The sequence below is a fragment of the Hemibagrus wyckioides genome, unplaced genomic scaffold (genome assembly GCF_019097595.1).
Source record: "Hemibagrus wyckioides isolate EC202008001 unplaced genomic scaffold, SWU_Hwy_1.0 Contig36, whole genome shotgun sequence".
NCBI classification, from domain to species: Eukaryota; Metazoa; Chordata; class Actinopteri; order Siluriformes; family Bagridae; genus Hemibagrus; species Hemibagrus wyckioides.
The window spans coordinates 52,814-74,572 of record NW_026690798.1 but is presented as its reverse complement, the minus strand read 5'-3'; the positions used below and the strand labels follow the sequence as shown (position 1 = coordinate 74,572).

At 38.4% G+C, this 21,759-nt stretch overlaps 2 non-coding genes across 2 annotated transcripts; both read left to right on the top strand.

Moving 5' to 3' along the window:
* The first annotated feature begins 7,940 nt into the window (after positions 1–7,940).
* On the top strand, positions 7,941–8,012 carry trnae-uuc (transfer RNA glutamic acid (anticodon UUC)). The gene has a single exon. It is a non-coding gene; the product is annotated as a tRNA-Glu (tRNA).
* Positions 8,013–18,309: 10,297 nt separating this feature from the next.
* trnah-gug (transfer RNA histidin (anticodon GUG)) lies at positions 18,310–18,381 on the top strand. Its single transcript has one exon. It is a non-coding gene; the product is annotated as a tRNA-His (tRNA).
* The last annotated feature ends 3,378 nt before the right edge of the window (positions 18,382–21,759 follow it).

Sequence of the window (21,759 nt, the reverse complement as noted above, 5' to 3'; positions counted from 1 at the left end):
AAAAAATGCAGTTGAAGAAAAATCCCAGATTATTAATGTGGTCACAGAATTTTGGACATTTTTTCAGTGGACATAATCAATACATTTATCACATTACAATTATTTATGTGAGTAATAAACCATATAAACATACTGTGATAACACTTTACATTAAGGCTCTGTTAACTTACTTTATTTACTGCATTAGTTAACATTAAAGAAATGCTTATATGAAAGCTGATACCTTCTTTATAACAGATCACCTTAGACCCTGAATCTCTTCTTGGAGCTGGATTTGATTTGTATTGTGAAATGTGAACTGACAGAAACTTCTTAACAATTACTGGTATACTTATGAAGAACAATTTACTTTAAAATAAATAACAGAACTGTAGGATGGGAATAATGAGGATTTAAGTGTTTTAAACCTAAGTGCCAGAATCTCTTCACAGAGCTTTAACTATGTGGTATTTCAAGATAATCACAGCCACATACAGTGTGATGAGATGAAATAATTCTCTTGGACTCAAGGTCTAAGACACATGTATGACATTCACAGTGCTGACGAGACGAAGCATGCAGGGAGGGGCTATGGGTAACAGAGGGGGTAAGTACACACATGGGTAGAGTGTAAGTATAAGAGTATAGGGTATAAATACTGAAATCACAAAAAAGTACATTCAAAATGAAAATTATACATTATAGAAAACACAGGGTCCAAAACTTTAAAGTGCAGTAATGCTTCTAAAAGTAACCTGAGATGAATGAAATTTAAAGTGACACAGTGTGTAGTAAGGTGTTAAGTCAGTAGCCTGTGTTATTCCTGCTGCCACCTCTGTATGATGGCCTTCTGTACAAGTATAAAAATAAAATTTCATTCAAGTCATTTAATTCATTTACCATTTTTATTTCATTAAGTGGTTACAGGCTGGTCTTCTTGTGACAGTATATAAAGAGACTTAATGCATTACTTCTATACTCTGTGGTACCTGATAGTAAGTCTCCTGTATTAGGTCAATTCTCAATCTCACCACAGGATGGCAGTATCGGATACAGCTTATATAAAACAAGGCGAAACCTAGAACTACCTCATCATCATTAGATTACATATCCAACAGTGAGATTGATTTGTTGTGAGAAAGCCTAGTGCGTAAATTGATTGAAATAATAAGTTGCTGAATTTTCTCAGGAACAGTCATCTAGTTCAATTCAGTGAATGTCAGATGATGTTTGTGTGTTGCCAGGTGTGTGGTATTTAGACCAAACAATTATTTCAGGTCTTGTGTGTGGCACATGTTCCATAATACTTCGTGCCAAGTAAGAATGTCACTTTTGAGAGATACAAATTTTTCTCTGCTGACCAAACACAAGGAGTGAGTTTTGACCAGTACCTTGCGGAACTGCACACACTAAGTAAGACTTGTGAATTTGAAGATTTTAGAGACTCAATAGTGAGGGACAAAATAGTCTGTGGGATTCCTGATAATGGTCTCATTACCTGACCCTGACCCTGACACTGGAGAAATCAGTCAATATGTGTAGACCTGCTGAAATAACTTGTGCACAAGCCAAGGAACTACATAGAGAAGATGCTGCAGTGCAGGCCATTAAAAAAGAGGAGCAAAACACATTTTGCAAAGCAAAAGCAGCAAAGAATGAAAACCCCAAAAAGTAAATGCTGAAGATGTGGAAGCGAAATCTGCAACAATAATGTCTCTCCTGCGATGTCTTGCAGACCAAGATGACCTGTTAGACCTCCTGAAAGGCTTATTGAAATTTGTTAAATATTTCAAGGACTGGGGTAGTTGAAAAAGAAAAAGGTTGATTGTAATATCTCACAGTTAAACTGCAACTATTGTGTTACTGTTAGATAAAAGAAAAAAAAGGTTGTTTTTTGCATAAAAGTTAGTAATAGAAGTAAAGAATCCCAAAGATAGTGCTTTACTTTTAAAGTGGGGAAGATGTGATGTTATGAACGATTACATGTGATTTTGGTTCCGGGTGTGTGTGTGTGTGCGTGTGTGTGTGTGTGTGTGTGTGTGTGTGTGTGTGCGTCTGGACAGTTTAGAGGGGAACCGCAAGTTGTGCTATAAGAAATGTTGTGCAAAATGCTAAGTAACGTGAAGTGGCTAAAAAGACATTGAAGCTCTCCAGCATGTTGATTAAAACATAAAAGAGGGCATCACATTTAGTGCTACATCACATACACACATATGGTCCACAGTGTCAGTGTGAAATGCCACAGAAATCACATTGTTTGTTTCTGGAATTAGCCTGAATTAGCATATTTATGTTTACATTTTTTATATATATATAAAAATATATGAAAATATATAAAAATAAAAGTCCTCACAAATCACCATTAGCCAGTGTACAGTATACAGTGAGGGAAAAAATTATTTGATCCCCTGCTGATTTTGTACATTTGCTCCCTGACAAAGAAATGATCAGTCTGTAATTTTAATGGTAGGTTTATCTGAACAGTGAGAGACAGAATAACAAGAAAAAAAATCCAGAAAAACACATTTCAAAAAAAGTTATACATTGATTTGAATTTTATTGAGTGAAATAAGTATTTGACCCCTTTGCAAAACATGACTTAGTACTTGGTGGCAAATCCTTGTTGGCAATCACAGACGTCAGACATTTCTTGTAGTTGGCCACCAGGTTTGCACACATCTCAAGGAATTTGCGCCCACTCCTCTTTGCATCCACGACCCATTTTTAATGCCCTGGCTGAGGGAAGGAGGTTCTCACTCAAGATTTGACGGTACGTGGCTCCGTCCATCGTCCCTTTGATGCGGTACGGTTGTCCTGTCCCCTTACCAGAAAAACACCCCCAAAGCATAATGTTTCCACCTCCATGTTTGACAGTGGGGATGGTCTTCTTGGAGTCATAGGCAGCATTCCTCCTCCTCCAAACACGACGAGTTGAGTTGATGCCAAAGAGCTGGATTTTGGTCTCATTTGACCACATGACCTCTGAATCATTCAGATGTTCACTGGCAAACTTCAGATGAGCCTGTACATGTGCTTTCTTTAGCAGGGGGACCTTGCGGGCGCTACTGGATTTGAGTCTTTTACGGCATAGTGTGTTACCAATTGTTTTCTTGGTGACTATGGTCCCAGCTGCCTTGAGATCATTGACAAAATCCTCCAGTGTAATTCTGGGCTGATTCCTCGCCGTTCTCATGATCATTGAAAAACTCCATGAGGTGAGATCTTGCATGGAGCCCCAGAGGAAGATTGACAGTCCTTTTGTGTTTCTTCCATTTGGGAATAATCGCACCAACTGTTGTCACCTTCTCACCAAGCTGCTTGGCAATGGTCTTGTAGCTCATTCCAGCCTTGTGTAGGTCTACAATCTTGTCCCTGACATCCATGGACAGCTCTTTGGTCTTGACCATGATGGAGAGTTTGGAATCTGATTGCTTCCTTCTGTGGACAGGTGTCTTTCATACACTTAACAAGCTGAGATTAAGAGCACTCCCCGAGAGTGCTCCTACTGTAATCTCAGCTCCTTACCTGTATAAAAGACACCTGGGAGCCAGAAATCTGACTGATAGGGGATCAAATACTTATTTCACTCATTAAAATGCAAATCAATGTAGAACTTTTCTGAAATGCATTTTTCTGGATTTTTTTGTTATTCTGCCTCTCACTGTTCAAATACACCTACCATTAAAATTACAGACTGATCATTTCTTTGTCAGTGGGGAAACGTACAAAATCAGCAGGGGATCAAATAATTTTCCCCTCACTGTATATTTTAGTTACTTTATGTCTTGTGCAGGTGAAACGTTCAGTTCCCTCAGTTTCCAATACAGGGTTGGGGTAAGCACTATTTCTAACAGTCATGGACACCTGTCTCAATGCTTTCAAAGTACACCCAAGTTGTATAGTCTGAAGATACAGTATATACATAGTATTCTATGCATAAAAGGCTAACATCAATAACAGAAGCACCATGCTTTAAGAAAGACACTTTTCCTTCTTCTACAAAATATACACTGGCATAGACGAACTTGTAGTTGGCATCCACAACAGCCATCATTATTACAGAGAAGCTGGACTTGTAATTATGGTAAAGACTGCCACCTTTAACTGGAGGCTGTGTACGGATGTGTTTACCATCAAGTGCAATAAGCAATGTGGGAATTGCCATTTAGATTGAAAATCATGCGCTATAATCAGAGCCATTCTGCCTCTGTTGTGGGTCTAGCAAAAGAACAGAAGAACAGATTTGAACATTATTTCTTTGTCACACATCATAAAAATAAAACATTTCTGAAGCATTGCAAATATGGATTCATTACTTAAGGCTTCATTGACTATTACAGAATAAACATTAAAATACAAAAAGCAGTGACCTTGAAAATACAAATACTCTGGGACGTTATAGCTATATTGATCATCACAGCATACTACTGTTTTTTGTACATTACTGGTAATCAGTGGTGGAAGATGCATTCAGATCATTTATAAACTATACATATGTATACTTTTATTAAAATTACTTTTAGTTATGAGTTATACATGACTGAAAACCCAGATAAAGTCATTTTATTGGTGACTGTTTTATACATAAAATAATCATAATGTAAAGAACATTCTGTAAAATCATCAACTTGATATCTGGAATATTGAGTAAGGCCATGTTGAAGATTGAAATCATTACAAAATGATTGGAACAAAAAATTTGATGGTCCTAACCTCATAGTAAAATTGACACTGTAGGCTGGAATTCACAGACCATCACAAATAACTGATGCATTTTACTGAAACAGATGTTCATTTTTAAGCTAATTTTACTAAAAGTTATTTTTTACCAATGTACTAAATGTGTCCTTTAAGTACAGCATTTGAGTAAATGTTGGGAATCAGTGAGTACCTACAGGAGCAGCACAGGTCTCCATGACTATGTTAGAAATAGTGCTTACCCCAACCCCGTATTGGAAACTGAGGGAACTGAACGTTTCGCCTGCACAAGAAATAAAGTAACTATAAAATATAGCAATACACACTTAAAAGTAATACTTGTTGAATCAAATATTGTTCTGCCGGACCCACCTGTTGCCAAAAACCGCATGGTCACAGCTAGACGCTCTTTTGGGGATATTGCCCGTCTCATTTGTGTGTGCTGCTTGGTTATGAGAGGTCCAACCATCCCCAGCAAGATATCAAACTCCTCTGCTGTCATCTGCAGAAGCTTCCTGAATCCAGTATTATCGTACATCTATTTGTATGGTGAGCACATTATAGTTTATAGGTTTTTACCAGAAAAAATGGGCAAGCCTACAGTATGGACAAGGAGTAAATTGTGATGGCTATATGACTGGATCAGAGCATCTCCAAAACTGCAGCTCTTGTGGCGTGTTCCCGGTCTGCAGTAGTCAGTATCTATCAAAAGTGGTCCAATGAAGGAACAGTAGGTTATGGCGGTGAGTGAGGGCAAGACTAGTGAGAAAACCTGAACACAATCAAAGGGGGCTGAACACAAATACAGATAACCAGATCACAGTTCTGGAGAAATGTTTACTTATCTTTAATTAGATAATAATGCAAGTCAAATAATCCACAAAACAAATCCAACAAGTCAGCTCAAAAGACTTGACAGTAGTTCCAAAGAATAAATCCCCAAAATCCACAAGGTTAATCCAAAAGCATACAAAAGGTTCACAGGAGTCTAATCAAAAAACAAAGTCAATACTTCCAAAAAGTCATTCTAATTAGTCCACAAAATAAATCCATAAGGCATTCAAAAGAGCACTTGTCAATGAATCAAAACAAAGAACTATACCAGATGCACAAAGTCTTTTAAGGACAAGGCCATAAAACAGAGCACACGGCTGACCTAGACTTAATCAAGGTACAGGAAACACTAAGCAAAGTATTTGTGGAGGAAAAGGGTGACTTAAATACACAAACCTAAACAAAACACAGGAGACACCTATTAGACATAATGACAGAGACTGGACACCAACAAAAAGGCAGTGGGGGTCTCTAGTGGGCAGAAAACAGTCCACAACCCTGACAGGAAACCAGTAGATATCAGTTTATATCTTGCTCTGTTCATGTTACAATTAGTTGCATATCTCACCTGTATATTTCAGTCTAGTTGTGTTGATATTTAACATGATCAGAAAATGACAGATGATTTTCAAAGTCTTTTCCTGTTTCATCATAAAATGGACATAATAAAGCGTCCAAAAGTCAGAATGGACAAACCCATGTGTATAAATCACACCAAAATATGGATTTGAATTAAAACACTTAAGAGAAACATTATTTCAGACTTTTGGATAACAGCTTGATAGACTTTTATTTGATAATTATGTGCAGTATTGAGATTAAAATTTATACTTGATTTGGATTGGTCAGAAGGTGTTCAGCATGGACCTGATAGCAGTTCAGATTGCAAATCAAATCTCTCTTTTTTAAAGAATGTCCTCTTTCTGATTATATATATACAGTTATACAAAGCAAAAAATAGTGTATGTCAAATATGTACAGAAGAAACTGAGTTTGAGTTTAGAGACTAACTAACTAACTAACTAACTAACTAAATATAATCACAATCGTTTACATCAGCAAACAAAACATTAATATAAATTATGTATACACAGTGCATATACTTGATCAAGCCACAATTATAAGGACATCCTAATGATTAGACTGACCAACTATAAAAGAAGAATTCACATAATCAGAAAAAAATAAAAATTAATGGCCCCAAGTTTCAGAAAATATGGCAGTATTGCCCTTTATTGTGTACCTAATTTTATCCAAATGAATGAAGCTCATAACATCTTACTGCCAGTCATCAAAAGATGGAGGGAGAATTTGTTTCCATAGCAGAAGAATATGCCATCTAGCTAATAATGTTACCGTTAAACGTGACTTTATTGGATTACCCGCAGAACTGGCGAGGAGTTCACCAAATCGCTCAGTTAATAACGGCCGGGAACGCTTCCTCAACGGAATCCGAAAACGATCACTGATTGCAGCCAGCAGCATGTTGGTGTTGTGTTCATTTCGATTCACTGCGCAAAACGTTACATAACCAAAGTCACAGTACCATTGACCTCTTCAACTTAAATCGTTCTTAAGCTTCTTGATGAACTGAGGAGAACTCTCTTTTGGCTTATTTTCTCTCTCGGTGTCTGTGAGTGTCAGTCCCAGTGTCAATAGAACTAATCATGTAGTGTATCCGGGTTGCAGGATTTTTTAATTTATTTGTTGTTTTTTTTTTATTTAAAAAGCACAGAAGGTATCATTTGGGTATGAATCAGATCGTCTCTCGATATAGTGTCAAAAAAGATTACAACTATTCCAATCATGTCTAAATCAAAAGCCACTGCACCAGGCCAGAGGGGCGCCAGAACCCATATCACAACATGTAGCAGCTCCTTTTTCCGGCTAGCCCAGGTGTGTGGGGTGCCGCGATCGTATAGTGGTTAGAACTCTGTGTTGTGGCCGCAGAAACCCCGGTTCGAATCCGGGTCACAGCATTGGCTTTTCCACATCACCGTTGAATGCTAGGCATGGCTTTTGGCCATTTGTCACTTGAAAAACATAAGCAGGTAGGACCCCGCTCCCCTTAAGATTCTAGGTTCGACTCCTGGCTGGCTCGGCTGCCTTTTAAGAGCCCAGAGGTGTGCCACAGACTCCAGCTGCCGAATTGCTGGCAGAGTAACACCTCCCACAATCCCTGAAATGCGGAGAGTCCTGTACTAGGAGGTATGCTGGCTTTCTGCACCAGGAACACCAGCCCACGCTCTGTCTAGCGGCTGATCTTCCGCTGGAGTGACAGCTCGAGTAGCTGAATGTTCGGTCAGCGCTGGCCGATTTTGTGCTCTGCAATGCAAGGTTCCCATGCAAAGCTCTGGATGATACCACGCCGGCGCTCAAACTGCTTGGTGGTCGAGTAAAATGCCGATCTCAACTCTCCTGGGGAACCCTCCCATATGGTCTAGCGGTCAGGATTCCTGGTTTTCACCCAGGCGGCCCGGGTTCGACTCCCGGTATGGGAATGTGACTTTATTGGATTGTCCGCAGAACTGGCGAGGAGTTCACCAAATCGTTCAGTTAATAACGGCCAGGAACCTGGTGGTGAACTGAAATCTAGCTTTTGTTGTTCAGCAGTAGTTGTTATCATGTGGGTGTGTGTGAAAGTTAGAGAGAGACCTTTGCACACTAACCTTGATGTGTCTGAGAAAATCAAAATATGTACCTCAGCCCTCACAACTACATGGAGTACACAAAAACAAAGTGTATTTCTGCACCTGTGGCCTTTGGATGGTGAGAAGTACAGACTAAACCTATGTATGGCCTGTGTATGAAATGCTTGTCTTTTTTTGATGGTAAAGCCAGTTTGAAACTACCTTAAAATCCTTCAGCGATACACTTTTCCATTTTTTCTGTAAAAAATCTACTCTGCATCAGATTTATGAACATTGTCACCACTGCCTCGCGGTGCCTTGTGCTGATGAGGATCACATTCCTCCCCCATTTCGGAATATAACTCACGACCATGGTGTTCTGCACCAGGGTGGGTGGTCTCTCTCACTTTCTCACACACACACACACACACACACACACACACACACACACACACACACACAAAAGCCAGAAACTAAGCTTTCTTTGCTCAGGCCTATCTAAAGGGTTAACGGTGCCACATGGTCATCAACAGTAAAAATCACAAATTTTACCTCTTCCCAACAGGGAAAACCAGCAACAATCAAGAATGCATGATTATATAGTGTCATGGCTGTGCAGACAAAAAATGTGGTTATAATGGAAGTCTATGGGGCAAAAACAGCCACCAACAGTAAATTAGGGAGAAAAAATTTAATCTGATGCTGCAAAAAAAACTAAAAATGCATCAGAGCTAATGTTGTTACTAATCTTTGACATGTCCAAGACTGTGATAAAAAGTAAAAAAAATATCCAGTCCACAATTACTTTATATATTGTTTTTTCCCCAAATCAGTGACATCATTTATGAACTTGGCAATTAAAGAGTTAAAATCCTGGATGTTTTTGAACATTTAGTAGTTTTGATCAGAACTGAGGTTGATTAACAGATTTATGCAAACAAAAGTTGAAAAAAAAAATCATCTGATATATTTTTACAGCAGTTTATTTTAGTGCATGTTTTCATCCCCAAACATAACATTAGGGTAGTGAATTTGAACTATTTCTATTTTTTGCAGATATATGCAGAATTCTACAGAGTTACTCGAGTTGATCTCAGGCAGATCTTTCTTAGTTACTTGGACTCACTTGCACCACGATTGATCAAGCTCTATAGATCAAGAAGTGGAGCCTTGGGAGGAGAAATTCAAATACTCCTAGACAGACTTGATGAACGGGTAACAACATCAGTTTACTTCAAATTGTGAGGTTTTAAAAAACATGACTGCATACTACAAATGTTAGCTGTAGTAAAAGCCATTTACTTTGTCCATGTTTTTCCTGCTTCCTATTTGTGTTTTAGACCACTGCTGTCCTGACACACAGGAAATCTGCAGCACTTTGTGGCCTTCCCTTGTTTCTGAGAGAAAAGGAGGACAATCTACTGAGAACGTATCTGCTAATATTTTTTATCTTATCCGTCATGTCTAACATGGCTGGCCTGTGGAGACGTTTGTGAGAATGCTATCCTTTCTCAAATTGCTACAACCCAAACGACTCGCCTTAAAACAAAAATGTAAGTGTATTAAATATTTTAATGATTAGTGAACATAAGAAACCAAAACGCTCTAAATTTTACAGCAGTTGACTGACAATTTGGGTCGTCAGTAAAGTGCTGTAATATCTTAATGTTGCATAAAATGACACATAACCCAGCACACTTGCTCATTTGACTGATGTAGGATACAACTAAGCTGAAAGATAAGGGTCTTACTCAACCAATGCTGCTTGGAAGTGTGCTGGAATTTGAACACAACCTTCTGATCAAGCCTTCTGTCACTGAGGCATTACAACCATGCCAGAGCAACACCATAACTAGTTTGCATTGATTCAGCTATTTCTCCCACTGAATTAATGGCACTTAAAGATTCCAGTGAAGCAGTGCAAGCTAGCTGTAGTGATGGCTTTGAGTCTCTGATAAGAAGGTTGTGTGTTCAAGTCCCAGCACAAAACATAACTTCCTTGATTGTACCCTTGAGCAAGACACTTCTTCTTTTTCTTATCTTTGTCCTGTATTGATTTTGACCCATAGTTTGTTGTCTCTGTAGGACACAGTCCAGAAGGAAACCTGCACTAAGGGACTCAAAGTAGATATCCTCAGTTTTGTTGAAGATGTGGCAATAACCAACCCAAACACAAGAAGTATAGCTGTGGTGCTGGAAGAGAAAATTGTGCTTGATGATGTTGATGACCTGCCAAATGCATTTGCTTTACTTTTTGGTATCATTTATGCACTTAACATTGAGTACCCGAAGAAGTATACCTTCGAGGTGACTCAGACATTATTTCTGACCCTTGGCTCTCAGTGTACTGCAAGAGTGCAGTCATTGAAGAATAAGCTTCTGAAGCTGGATGTTTAATCTTGGCTGCTGTTTATAAAAAAGTTAACAGTTATCTATGCACTTTCATAGTTTCGTTATTGGAGCTGAGTTTGTTGGACTTGTTTGTTGAACTGTTCAAGCTGCAGCTGTGAAGCCATAGCAAAGTCATTTTTGGTCTTTTTCCATTGTTTTACCCAAATCTGATTACTTAGAAATATTCAGAATACTTGCTGACTCAAAAGGTTCACACTGTAGTTTCATGGCCATAGCAGTGAATCCAGAAAAAGTCGTCGTTGTATATTTCTCAATATTTCATCTAGTTGTGTTTTGTATTCAGTGATTATTTGTTCTTTTTATTTGTTTTGGTCTCAAAATCTCTAATACTGCTTTTTTCACTCCTTGGACTCAGATTGTTTATGTACCATTGTTTAATTCAGGCTTACTCTTTTATAATTGGTGCAAAATTTTATATCGTTTTTTTATTCCTATTTGCAAACTTTCTTTCATGTTTGTATCGATTTATTGCTTTATAATTGATATTTTACTGAAGATAAATGATATTAATATTGAAAAGAGAGCTTTTTGTAAAATGTATATTCAGTGCCATGAATAATGTCTGGATTTTTGGTTGTGGTCATTTGGTTCTGTTTACTGGAGAGTTATTGAGACTCAATGCCTTGGTTTTATTAAATGCCATTCAATAAATAATAGCATTTATTCAAGTTGGATTGACTCATATTCTGTCTTGGAAAAGGTCTACAAAGAATATCATTTTCTGGACACTTTCATTTCAATTCAAGTCAGTTTATCTTAAAAATTAAATCTTGTTGCTTGTTGTTAAACTTATTACTCTACAGGTTTAGGAAACTGAAAGCCTGAAGCCGGTTGCCTTAATTTTTTAATTTAGTTTTCGGTTTCTCAACTTTTGATTTTTTTTTACAGTGTATAAATCAGCTTTCATCCTCTGGAAAAACTTCATATCAGTCTCTAAATATCTGTTCACTCTTAAACTCTTCCAGTAATCAGTTCTGCTGTTTGTAACACCTCAGCTTATGGACAGACTGAGATCCAGACAGATACCATAAGCACAGACACAGCTCTTATTTTATATGCCACCATTTGCTCTTTAAAGACTTGTCTCATTTGTTTTAAAATGGATTTGAATGGGCTTGAACACGCGTATGAAAACAAACAAAACGTTACACGTCTCATTATCAACTTCTTTGGAACATTTATTAATAAACTTGAACAAGCATCGGCTCTGTACATCCCACATTAACACTATAAACGTTTTACATAGAGTGCATTGTATAACGTAATGACATCACACCCAAATGAACCGTAATACATTCAATAAAACAAGAGTAGTTCGGCTGATGCCATAATCTAACGAGTAAGAGTGCAATACTTAACACCCACACTTGCTCTTAGCTTATTAAGTTACCTGAAAACAAAATAACAAATAAGGCTTCTCTTTCACATAAACGATGTAAACATAAACCTTTTACTCTTTTAAGTACCAAACATGTCTCGAGCAAACCTCTTTAACTTTAGCTTAGTGGCTGGCTTTGTCATAATGTCAGCAACCATTTGCTCTGTAGGTATTCCAAGATTACCTTGCCATCATTCACAGTTTCCTTTATAAAGTGCTGCTTGATGTCAATGTGCTTGCACCTTTGCCTGTAAACTGGGTTTCTGGCTATTGCTATTGTACCTTGGTTGTCTTCATACACTTTTGTTTGTGCGTATTGGTATGTATCCATACCTTTGAGAAGCTGCTCTAAGTAGATACATTCCTGAATGGCTGTTTTCTGGATTTCCATGAGATCAGAGTAGTAGAGTAGTAGAGGTCACAGTATTTATTTCCACAATGAAATATTGAAATTTGGAGATTTTAGAGACTCAATGGTGAGGGACAAAATAGTCTGTGGGATTCCTGATAATGGTCTCAGGGAAAGACTGTTATGTGAATCAGCTCTGACACTGGAGAAAGCAGTCAATATGTGTAGACCTGCTGAAATAACTTGTGCACAAGCCAAGGAACTACATAGAGAAGATGCTGCAGTGCAGGCCATTAAAAAAGAGGAGCAAAACACATTTTGCAAAGCAAAAGCAGCAAAGAATGAAAACCCCAAAAAGTAAATGTTGAAGATGGGGAGGCAAAATCTGCAACAATAATGTCTCTCCTGCGATGTCTTGCAGACCAAGATGACCTGTTAGACCTCCTGAAAGGCTTATTGAAATTTGTTAAATATTTCAAGGACTGGGGTAGTTGAAAAAGAAAAAGGTTGATTGTAATATCTCACAGTTAAACTGCAACTATTGTGTTACTGTTAGATAAAAGAAAAAAAGGTTGTTTTTTGCATAAAAGTTAGTAATAGAAGTAAAGAATCCCAAAGATAGTGCTTTACTTTTAAAGTGGGGAAGATGTGATGTTATGAATGATTACATGTGATTTTGGTTCCGGGTGTGTGTGTGTGTGTGTGTGTGTGTGTCTGGACAGTTTAGAGGGGAACCGCAAGTTGTGCTATAAGAAATGTTGTGCAAAATGCTAAGTAAAGTGAAGTGGCTAAAAAGACATTGAAGCTCTCCAGCATGTTGATTAAAACATAAAAGAGGGCATCACATTTAGTGCTACATCACATACACACATATGGTCCACAGTGTCAGTGTGAAATGCCACAGAAATCACATTGTTTGTTTCTGGAATTAGCATATGTATGTTTATGTTTATATATATATATATATATATATATGAATGAAAGTCCTCACAAGTCACCATTAGCCAATGTACAGTATACAGTGAGGGAAAAAATTATTTGATCCCCTGCTGATTTTGTACATTTGCTCCCTGACAAAGAAATGATCAGTCTGTAATTTTAATAGTAGGTTTATCTGAACAGTGAGAGACAGAATAACAAGAAAAAAATCCAGAAAAACACATTTCAAAAAAAGTTATACATTGATTTGAGTGAAATAAGTATTTGATCCCTTTGCAAAACATGACTTAGTACTTGGTGGCAAATCCTTGTTGGCAATCACAGACGTCAGACATTTCTTGTAGTTGGCCACCAGGTTTGCACACATCTCACATCTCAAGGAATTTGGGCCCACTCCTCTTTGCATCCACGACCCATTTTTAATGCCCTGGCTGAGGGAAGGAGGTTCCGTCCATCGTCCCTTTGATGCGGTGCGGTTGTCCTGTCCCCTTACCAGAAAAACACCCCCAAAGCATAATGTTTCCACCTCCATGTTTGACAGTGGGGATGGTCTTCTTGGAGTCATAGGCAGCATTCCTCCTCCTCCAAACACGGCGAGTTGAGTTGATGCCAAAGAGCTGGATTTTGGTCTCATTTGACCACATGACCTCTGAATCATTCAGATGTTCACTGGCAAACTTCAGATGAGCCTGTACATGTGCTTTCTTTAGCAGGGGGACCTTGTGGGCGCTACTGGATTTCAGTCTTTCACGGCATAATGTGTTACCAATTGTTTTCTTGGTGACTATGGTCCCAGCTGCCTTGAGATCATGACAAAATCCTCCAGTGTAATTCTGGGCTGATTCCTCGCTGTTCTCAGGATCATTGAAAAACTCCATGAGGTGAGATGTTGCATGGAGCCCCAGAGGAAGATTGACAGTCCTTTTGTGTTTCTTCCATTTGGGAATAATCGCACCAACTGTTGTCACCTTCTCACCAAGCTGCTTGGCAATGGTCTTGTAGCTCATTCCAGCCTTATGTAGGTCTACAATCTTGTCCCTGACATCCATGGACAGCTCTTTGGTCTTGACCATGATGGAGAGTTTGGAATCTGATTGATTGCTTCCTTCTGTGGACAGGTGTCTTTCATACAGTTAACAAGCTGAGATTAAGAGCACTCCCCGAGAGTGCTCCTACTGTAATCTCAGCTCCTTACCTGTATAAAAGACACCTGGGAGCCAGAAATCTCTCTGATTGATAGGGGATCAAATACTTATTTCACTCATTAAAATGCAAATCAATGTAGAACTTTTCTGAAATGCATTTTTCTGGATTTTTTTCTTGTTATTCTGCCTCTCACTGTTCAAATACACCTACCATTAAAATTACAGACTGATCATTTCTTTGTCAGTGGGGAAACATACAAAATCAGCAGGGGATCAAATAATTTTCCCCTCACTGTATATTTTAGTTACTTTATGTCTTGTGCAGGTGAAACGTTCAGTTCCCTCAGTTTCCAATACAGGGTTGGGGTAAGCACTATTTCTAACAGTCATGGACACCTGTCTCAATGCTTTCAAAGTACACCCAAGTTGTATAGTCTGAAGATACAGTATATACATAGTATTCTATGCATAAAAGGCTAACATCAATAACAGAAGCACCATGCTTTAAGAAAGACACTTTTCCTTCTTCTACAAAATACACACTGGCGTAGACGAACTTGTAGTTGGCATCCACAACAGCCATCATTATTACAGAGAAGCTGGACTTGTAATTATGGTAAAGACTGCCACCTTTAACTGGAGGCTGTGTACGGATGTGTTTACCATCAAGTGCAATAAGCAATATGGGAATTGCCATTTAGATTGAAAATCATGCGCTATAATCAGAGCCATTCTGCCTCTGTTGTGGGTCTAGCAAAAGAACAGAAGAACAGATTTGAACATTATTTCTTTGTCACAGAGCATAAAAATCAAACATTTCTGAAGCATTGCAAATATGGATTCATTACTTAAGGCTTCATTGACTATTACAGAATAAACATTAAAATACAAAAAGCAGTGACCTTGAAAATACAAATACTCTGGGACGTTATAGCTATATTGATCACCACAGCATACTACTGTTTTTTGTACATTACTGGTAATCAGTGGTGGAAGATGCATTCAGATCATTTATAAACTATACATATGTATACTTTTATTAAAATTACTTTTAGTTATGAGTTATACATGACTGAAAACCCAGATAGTCATTTTATTGGTGACTGTTTTGTACATAAAATCATCATAATGTAAAGAACATTCTGTAAAATCATCAACTTGATATCTGGAATATTGAGTAAGGCCATGTTGAAGATTGAAATCATTACAAAATGATTGGAACAAAAAATTTGATGGTCCTAACCTCATAGTAAAATTGACACTGTAGGCTGGAATTCACAGACCATCACAAATAACTGATGCATTTTACTGAAACTGATGTTCATTTTTAAGCTAATTTTACTAAAAGTTATTTTTTACCAATGTACTAAATGTGTCCTTTAAGTACAGCATTTGAGTAAATGTTGGGAATCAGTGAGTACCTACAGGAGCAGCACAGGTCTCCATGACTATGTTAGAAATGGTGCTTACCCCAACCCCGTATTGGAAACTGAGGGAACTGAACGTTTCGCCTGCACAAGAAATAAAGTAACTATAAAATATAGCAATACACACTTAAAAGTAATACTTGTTGAATCAAATATTGTTCTGCCAGACCCACCTGTTGCCAAAAACCGCATGGTCACAGCTAGACGCTCTTTTGGGGATATGGCCCGTCTCATTTGTGTGTGCTGCTTGGTTATGAGAGGTCCAACCATCCCCAGCAAGATATCACACTCCTCTGCTGTCATCTGCAGAAGCTTCCTGAATCCAGTATTATCGTACATCTATTTGTATGGTGAGCACAATATTATAGTTTATAGGTTTTTACCAGAAAAAATGGGCAAGCCTACAGTATGGACAAGGACCAAATTGTGATGGCATCAGAGCATCTCCAAAACTGCAGCTCTTGTGGCGTGTTCCCGGTCTGCAGTAGTCAGTATCTATCAAAAGTGGTCCAATGAAGGAACAGTAGGTTATGGCAGCGACTGAGGGCAGGACTAGTGAGAAAACTTGAACACAATCAAAGGGGGCTGAACACAAATGCAGATAACCAGATCACAGTTCTGGAGAAATGTTTACTTATCTTTAATTAGATAATAATGCAAGTCAAATAATCCACAAAACAAATCCAACAAGTCAGCTCAAAAGACTTGACAGTAGTTCCAAAGAATAAATCCCCAAAATCCACAAGGTTAATCCAAAAGCATACAAAAGGTTCACAGGAGTCTAATCAAAAAACAAAGTCAATACTTCCAAAAAGTCATTCTAATTAGTCCACAAAATAAATCCATAAGGCGTTCAAAAGAGCACTTGTCAATCAATCAAAACAAAGAACTATACCAGATGCACAAAGTCTTTTAAGGACAAGGCCATAAACCAGAGCACACGGCTGACCTAGACTTAATCAAGGTACAGGAAACACTAAGCAAAGTATTTGTGGAGGAAAAGGGTGACTTAAATACACAAACCTAAACAAAGCACAGGAGACACCTATTAGACATAATGACAGAGACTGGACACCAACAAAAAGGCAGTGGGGGCCTCTAGTGACCAGAAAACAGTCCACAGCCCTGACAGGAAACCAGTAGATATCAGTTTATATCTTGCTCTGTTCATGTTACAATTAGTTGCATATCTTACCTGTATATTTCAGTCTAGTTGTGTTGATATTTAACATGATCAGAAAATGACAGATGATTTTCAAAGTCTTTTCCTGTTTCATCATAAAATGGACATAATAAAGCATCCAAAAATGGACAAACCCATGTGTATAAATCACACCAAAATATGGATTTGAATTAAAACACTTAAGAGAAACATTATTTCAGACTTTTGGATAACAGCTGGATAGACTTTTATTTGATAATTATGTGCAGTATTGAGATTAAAATTTATACTTGATTTGGATTGGTCAGAAGGTGTTCAGCATGGACCTGATAGCAGTTCAGGTTTCAAATCAAATCTCTCTTTTTTAAAGAATGTCCTCTTTCTGATTATATATATACAGTTATACAAACCAAAAAATAGTGTATGTCAAATATGTACAGAAGAAACTGAATCTGAGTTTAGAGACTAACTAACTAACTAACTAAATATAATCACAATCGTTTACATCAGCAAACAAAACATTAATATAAATTATGTATACACAGTGCACATACTTGATCAAGCCACAATTATAAGGACATCCTAATGATTAGACTGACCAACTATAGAAGAAGAATTCACATAATCAGAAAAAAATAAAAATTAATGGCCCCAAGTTTCAGAAAATATGCCAGTATTGCCCTTTATTGTGTACCTAATTTTATCCAAATGAATGAAGCTCATAACATCTTACTGCCAGTCATCAAAAGATGGAGGGAGAATTTGTTTCCATAGCAGAAGAATATGCCATCTAGCTAATAATGTTACCGTTAAACGTGACTTTATTGGATTACCCGCAGAACTGGCGAGGAGTTCACCAAATCGCTCAGTTAATAACGGCCGGGAACGCTTCCTCAACGGAATCCGAAAACGATCACTGATTGCAGCCAGCAGCATGTTGGTGTTGTGTTCATTTCGATTCACTGCGCAAAACGTTACATAACCAAAGCCACAGTACCATTGACCTCTTCAACTTAAATCATTCTTAAGCTTCTTGATGAACTGAGGAGAACTCTCTTTTGGCTTATTTTCTCTCTCGGTGTCTGTGAGTGTCAGTCCCAGTGTCAATAGAACTAATCATGTAGTGTATCCGGGTTGCAGGATTTTTTAATTTATTTGTTTGTTTTTTTATTTAAAAAGCACAGAAGGTATCATTTGGGTATGAATCTGTTCGTCTCTCGATATAGTGTCAAAAAAGACTACAACTATTCCAATCATATCTAAATCAAAAGCCACTGCACCAGGCCAGAGGGGCACCAGAACGCATATCACAACATGTAGCAGCTCCTTTTACCAGCCGGCCCAGGTGTGTGGGGTGCCGTGATCGTATAGTGGTTAGTACTCTGTGTTGTGGTCGCAGAAACCCCGGTTCGAATCCGGGTCATGGCATTGGCTTTTCCACATCACCGTTGAATGGTAGGCAAGGCTTTTGGCCATTTGTCACTTGAAAAGCATAAGCAGGTAGGACCCCGCTCCCCTTAAGATTCTAGGTTCGACTCCTGGCTGGCTCGGCTGCCTTTTAAGAGCCCAGAGGTGTGCCACAGACTCCAGCTGCCGAATTGCTGGCAGAGTAACACCTCCCACAATCCCTGAAATGTGGAGAGTCCTGTACTAGGAGGTATGCTGGCTTTCTGCACCAGGAACACCAGCCCACGCTCTGTCTAGCGGCTGATCTTCCGCTGGAGTGACAGCTCGAGTAGCTGAATGCTCGGTCAGCGCTGGCCGATTTTGTGCTCTGCAATGCAAGGTTCCCATGCAAAGCTCTGGATGATACCGCGCTGGAGCTCAAACTGCTTGGTGGTCGAGTAAAACGCCGATCTCAACTCTCCTGGGGAGCCCTCCCATATGGTCTAGCGGTCAGGATTCCTGGTTGTGGCCCAGGTTCGACTCCCGGTATGGGAACGTGACTTTATTGGATTATCCGCAGAACTGGCGAGGAGTTCACCAAATCGCTCAGTTAATAACGGCTGGGAACCTGGTGGTGAACTGAAATCTAGCTTTTGTTGTTCAGCAGTAGTTGTTATCATGTGGGTGTGTGTGAAAGCTAGAGAAAGACCTTTGCACACTAACCTTGATGTGTCTGAGAAAATCAAAATATGTACCTCAGCCCTCACAACTACATGGAGTACACAAAAACAAAGTGTATTTCTGCACCTGTGGCCTTTGGATGGTGAGAAGTACAGACTAAACCTATGTATGGCCTGTGTATGAAATGCTTGTCTTTTCTTGATGGTAAAGCCAGTTTGAAACTACCTTAAAATCCTTCAGCGATACACTTTTCCATTTTTTCTGTAAAAAATCTACTCTGCATCAGATTTATGAATATTGTCACCACTGCCTCGCGGTGCCTTGTGCTGATGAGGATCACATTCCTCCCCCATTTCGGAATATAACTCACGACCATGGTGTTCTGCACCAGGGTGGGTGGTCTCTCTCACTTTCACACACACACACACACACACACACACACACACACAAAAGCCAGAAACTAAGCTTTCTTTGCTCAGGCCTATCTAAAGGGTTAATGGTGCCACTTGGTCATCAACAGTAAAAATCACAAATTTTACCTCTTCCCAACAGGGAAAACCAGCAACAATCAAGAATGCATGATTATATAGTGTCATGGCTGTGCAGACAAAAAATGTGGTTATAATGGAAGTCTATGGGGCAAAAACAGCCACCAACAGTAAATTAGGGAGAAAAAATTTAATCTGATGCTGCAAAAAAAACCAAAAATGCATCAGAGCTAATGTTGTTACTAATCTTTGACATGTCCAAGACTGTGATAAAAAGTAAAAAAAATATCCAGTCCACAATTACTTTATATATTGTTTTTTCCCCAAATCAGTGACATCATTTATGAACTTGGCAATTAAAGAGTTAAAATCCTGGATGTTTTTGAACATTTAGTAGTTTTGATCAGAACTGAGGTTGATTAACAGATTTATGCAAACAAAAGTTGAAAAAAAAAATCATCTGATATATTTTTACAGCAGTTTATTTTAGTGCATGTTTTCATCCCCAAACATAACATTAGGGTAGTGAATTTGAACTATTTCTATTTTTTGCAGATATATGCAGAATTCTACAGAGTTACTCGAGTTGATCTCAGGCAGATCTTTCTTAGTTACTTGGACTCACTTGCACCACGATTGATCAAGCTCTATAGATCAAGAAGTGGAGCCTTGGGAGGAGAAATTCAAATACTCCTAGACAGACTTGATGAACGGGTAACAACATCAGTTTACTTCAAATTGTGAGGTTTTAAAAAACATGACTGCATACTACAAATGTTAGCTGTAGTAAAAGCCATTTACTTTGTCCATGTTTTTCCTGCTTCCTATTTGTGTTTTAGACCACTGCTATCCTGACACACAGGAAATCTGCAGCACTTTGTGGCCTTCCCTTGTTTCTGAGAGAAAAGGAGGACAATCTACTGAGAACGTATCTGCTAATATTTTTTATCTTATCCGTCATGTCTAACATGGCTGGCCTGTGGAGAAGTTTGTGAGAATGCTATCCTTTCTCAAATTGCATTTTAAGGGCATTCAGAATGTGCTATTGGGAGTGTATAGACTACAACCCAAACGACTCGCCTTAAAACAAAAATGTAAGTGTATTAAATATTTTAATGATTAGTGAACATAAGAAACCAAAACGCTCTAAATTTTACAGCAGTTGACTGACAATTTGGGTCGTCAGTAAAGTGCTGTAATATCTTAATGTTGCATAAAATGACACATAACCCAGCACACTTGCTCATTTGACTGATGTAGGATACAACTAAGCTGAAAGATAAGGGTCTTACTCAACCAATGCTGCTTGGAAGTGTGCTGGAATTTGAACACAACCTTCTGATCAAGCCTTCTGTCACTGAGCCATTACAACCATGCCAGAGCAACACCATAACTAGTTTGCATTGATTCAGCTATTTCTCCCACTGAATTAATGGCACTTAAAGATTCCAGTGAAGCAGTGCAAGCTAGCTGTAGTGATGGCTTTGAGTCTCTGATAAGAAGGTTGTGTGTTCAAGCCCCAGCACAAAACATAACTTCCTTGATTGTACCCTTGAACAAGACACTTCTTCTTTTTCTTATCTTTGTCCTGTATTGATTTTGACCCATAGTTTGTTGTCTCTGTAGGACACAGTCCAGAAGGAAACCTGCACTAAGGGACTCAAAGTAGATATCCTCAGTTTTGTTGAAGATGTGGCAATAACCAACCCAAACACAAGAAGTATAGCTGTGGTGCTGGAAGAGAAAATTGTGCTTGATGATGTTGATGACCTGCCAAATGCATTTGCTTTACTTTTTGGTATCATTTATGCACTTAACATTGAGCACCTGAAGAAGTATACCTTCGAGGTGACCCAGACATTATTTCTGACCCTTGGCTCTCAGTGTACTGCAAGAGTGCAGTCATTGAAGAATAAGCTTCTGAAGCTGGATGTTTAATCTTGGCTGCTGTTTATAAAAAAGTTAACAGTTATCTATGCACTTTCATAGTTTTGTTATTGGAGCTGAGTTTGTTGGACTTGTTTGTTGAACTGTTCAAGCTGCAGCTGTGAAGCCATAGCAAAGTCATTTTTGGTCTTTTTCCATTGTTTTACCCAAATCTGATTACTTAGAAATATACAGAATACTTGCTGACTCAAAAGGTTCACACTGTAGTTTCATGGCCATAGCAGTGAATCCAGAAAAAGTCGTCGTTGTATATTTCTCAATATTTCATCTAGTTGTGTTTTGTATTCAGTGATTATTTGTTCTT